This window comes from Equus caballus, chromosome 22, assembly GCF_041296265.1.
Source record: "Equus caballus isolate H_3958 breed thoroughbred chromosome 22, TB-T2T, whole genome shotgun sequence".
In the NCBI taxonomy this organism is placed as follows: domain Eukaryota; kingdom Metazoa; phylum Chordata; class Mammalia; order Perissodactyla; family Equidae; genus Equus; species Equus caballus.
In genome coordinates, this window is record NC_091705.1 from 22197583 (window position 1) to 22202084 (window position 4502).

A 4502-nucleotide genomic window follows, 5' to 3' on the forward strand; every position below is an offset into this window, starting at 1 on the left:
AGGGGCGTGGCGTGGCCGTGAGTAGGGGATGGGGCGGGGCGACAGGGGATGGGGGCCGGGGGAGGGGCTGGGCGCTCCAGTTCTTAGCAGGGTCTCCAGGCGTGGTGCTTGCTCTCTAGGACCTCCAACCTTGGACCTCGCCTGCGCAGTGGGGTGACAGGGGCGGGCTTGTGCCCTACAGAATAACTGTGAAAGGTGGTAATGTCTGATGCTTCTGCCTGGTTTCTGAACATCCCTAGGATGGAGTCCTGTCCCTTCCACTTACTAGCTAATAGGTCCCTGGAGAAGTTAATCCCTTGAACTTCAGTTTTTCTCATCCGTAAAGCGCAAATTGTCAACTTCAAAGCAAATTCGTCTATTTTACCCTCGAAATGAGTTTATTCGGGAATAGCCAAAAGAATTGCAATTCAGGTTGTGCATGCTATGGTGGAAAACAGGGAAACTTGCTTTTATAGAGAAACAGGGGAGTAGAGAGGGTCTCTTCTAAAAGAAAGTCCATCGAGGGAAAGTAACGGTTGGGGGTGGCAACCGGCTCCTCATTGGCTGAGCTGAGGCATTTCTCATTGGCTGGGCTGTTGCTGGGTGGAGAGAGAAATCTTCCTTCTGTAGTTCAGTAGTTTTACTTGCTGTGAAGATGGGAGAGTGCTTCTCTTCCCGGTTGAAGTAATTGATGATGGTGATAAGGCGTGAGAGCTCCCCCTACAGGCCTCCCTGCCTCCAATTTAGTTAAGGATTCTTTTATTAATTTCCACAAAATCATGATAATAAAAGTACCTGTGCCATAGGTGTTGTAAGAGATAAATGAGATGGAGCATGTAAAGAGCTAGCAACAATAAGTACTCAATAAATATTAGTTATAATTACTGTCGTTGTTAAAAAGATCATTCACATTGACCCACCGTATGAGGACAGCAAATATTTTCCTGCCTGGCAGCTTTCAATAGTCAAAGCCAACTGTTAGAATCTAAGAAAAGTCATAGTACGGCATGAGGATCCAAGGCTGGTTTCCTCCTATGAGATTCATAGTAAATCCTAATAAATCTTGGAACAGAAATGGCATCTAGTACATAGCTATTGATAACATTCCAGTCTCCTTGTTGATAGGTTATCTCGTTTACTCTTCAAGCAACCTCACAAGGTAGTTACCAGTCCTCTCCCTTTTGCAATGAGGAAATGGCCATGAGAGGAAAAGCGACCTGTCCAGGGTCACCTAGGGGGAAGGGTAGAGACAGGATATAAACTCAGGCTTAGCTCCCATTTTTTTACCTCAAGGAATGGTGTCACGGCGACCACTCAAGCAGCTATCTGGGAGACATCCTTGATGCCAACCTCACCTCTACCTTAATGTCTGTCCATCAGCAAGCCCATCCCTCCACCTTCAAATACGACTTTAATCTATCCACTTCCTACTATCTCTACCCGCTCCACCCTTCCGCTGGGAAAGGCCCAACAGCATCCTCAGCAGTCTCCCTCGTGTCACTTGCCTCCCTTAAGCTCATTGTCCACACTGAAGCCAAGAGGAGTCTTTGGAAAATATAAATCACATCACATTACCCCCTGCCCTCCCCCCTTTAAAGCCCTCTAAGTCTTCCTGTTGTTCTCAGAATAAAACCCAAACTCCCTACTAACAACTGCAGGGTCCTGCATGGTCTCCCACTTATTATTCCAGCTTCATTTCACATGGCTGGATTTATCTGGACAATCATGAATCTTCAGTTTCAGGGCCCATGCCAGCAAGGGCCCCTCCAAGGCCCAGGGAGAAACATAACAAATGTTCACCAGGGCATATGTTTTTGTAAATGTTGCAAAGGTAGCATATTTAACTGTAATCCTTTAAGACTGACATCTTTTTCCACTCCAACTCTTCCTCTATCACACTAGGTTGGTGGCAATGGAGTCCCTGAAGGATGCAGCTAAGGCAGGGTTGAGTTAGGTGTATGTTTAATTCAGGTTCAGAGGTGTTTTGGACTGAATGTTTCTGTCTCCCCAAAATTAATCTGTTGAAATCCTAAGCCCCAATGTGTTGGTATTAGGAGATGGGCCTTTGGAAGGTGATTAGGTCATGAGGGTGAAGGCCTCATGAATGGGGTTAGTGCCCTTGTAAAAGAGACCCCAGAGAGCTCTCTTGCCCCTTCTGCTGAGTGAGGACACAGTGAGAAGACAGCTGTCTATGGACCAGGAGGCAGATTCTCAGCAGAAACCGAATATGCTAGCCTCTTGATCTTGGACGTCCAGCCTCCAGAACTATGAGAAACAAGTGTCTGTTGTTTAATCACTCAGTCTATGGTGGTTTGTTAGAGCAGCCCCCAAAAGACTAAGACAGCCGGATCCATTTATATGGTTCACAGTCACTCTCATCTATAGTGATGTCATTGCTGTCCATCTTAGTCTAGGAATGGCTTCCAGGAATACTCCTGCGCTGTGACATGAAGGGGCAGGGCCTACGGTGATTAGTGCCCAGCATTAGGAGTGTGTACATAGTGGGTGGGAAACAAGATTTGAAACATACAGAGCCAGAAGAAAATTCTCCCAATCACCAGACATAGTAAACTATAAGCAGAGGATTTAATTCTCAGCAAAGCCTAATTACAGCAGAGGTTCTTCCCAGTCAGAAATATATTTGGCAGTGCACCATATACAATTATAAATGCCTGGCACATTTTTTTCTTCCTTTCTAGTAGGACTTGCACAAACTAGAGATATCAGAGTCCTGTGTTTGTCGGCCATGTGGCGAACACGTGGCAGTACTATAAACAGCTAGTATGTTCACGTGGGAAGTTGTGTGTCTTTTGATCTCATCGTATGGGGTCATGTCTTACTTAACATTTCTGCCCTAGCGATGTCTGGTGCTTACACATGAAATGGCCTGCAGATGGTAACAAAAGTAATAATTCATTAAGAGGAATAGTTACATTTCAAATTAAAGTAATGAATAGACTTGGGTTGTTTGATAGTAACTAATTAAAAGGAGTGAATTATATAAATACATTGGGAAAAGACTTTGACGTGAAATACTGACATGGATGAAGATTTTTGGGGGGAGACTGACAACAAACTGGTTAATGTGCTGTCACCTCAAAGAGTACTTAAAATGTCACTATATGAGAAGACTTACAGCTCATATACAAAAGAAACTTAGAGGTTTTCCCAAATTGGACAATAATCCTAAAAATTTACATAGCATTAAGCTTTACAACGTAAAGAAAATTATTTAAACTATCCACAAAAAGTTAATCAATCTTGTAGAGACCAAATAATCTTCTTTATGGAAAGACAACACAATCATTGTCTGATGATTAGATGATCAAAGAATACACAGCAAAAAATGTAGAGAAAAATTCTTATAGAGCCGTATCATGCAGTTAATAAAAATATGATGTTTCTAGATTGTGTGATGTTTATGATATTGGTCAGCTTTAAAAGTTTTGTAATTTTTTATTTCTTTTTGTCATTCTAAAAAAAAGAAGAATATAGTTCTGTATTTGTGAATTTGTATTCTTTTTCTCTAAGAGCAGCATACCCTAAATTTGATAAGCTTCAGGCCCCACAAAACCTGGTCCGCTCCTGCCCAACCCTATCCCGTGGCTCCCCTGTGCTCTGGCCATATTGCATTCCCTCTACGCCCACTGCTTAGGAAAGTGCCTGGCTCATAGTTGTATTAGAAAAATATTTGTAGATGAATGAATGAGTGACTCAGAAACTGGAATGCTAGCATGTTAACGACGTGAATTTTGTCTTTTATTCATTGCTATAGTCTCACATCCAGAATACTACCTGGCATACAGCAGGCACATGATTGTGTTTTTCAAAATGAATCCAGACCTGTTCGAGCGCAGACAGTGCTTCTTTCCATTGCCTCCAGTTATGCCCAGTTTATAAAGCCCTCTCCCAAGATCCTCTCCACACCTCTGAGGGGTGTCATTTTCATTTTAGAGTTAAGATTAAATGGAGGATCAGAGGAGAAGAAGTGATTTGCCACAGGTCTCTCAGTCAGTGGCAGAGCTAAAAATTCAAACCCAGATCTCAAGGGTCCAAAAGCCTCATCCTCCACGGCCCTCCCAAAAAGCTGTCCCATAATAGAAGAGCAGACGGTGGAGGAGCCGGTCCTGCAGCCCAGTGCAGGCCGATTCCCGGAAGAATTACTCTGCATGGACGCCAGGTGGCGCCCACCCACAGAGTAGTTACCCTCCTCTGACAGCACTCAGTAAGGATCGCAAAAACGTTTGTCAAAGACGGAGCTTCAAACCGCCAGCTTAATTTGCTCTCAACTATCCTGCTTTTGCTTCCTTGGCCATTGCTCTTTGGGCCTGAATAGAAAAACCTAGTCTCTCCCTCCTGAGTAGGGAAAAACCCAGTTCTCCACCTCCTGTGTGTGTCTCTACTTTTACACAGAACACTTTACCTCTGACGCTTCTAGTCACCAAATGTGTGGGGTTTTTTCCCTACACCAAGCAGTTCTCCACAACACCAGCGGTGTGTCCTACAATTTGATTCAGTTCTGA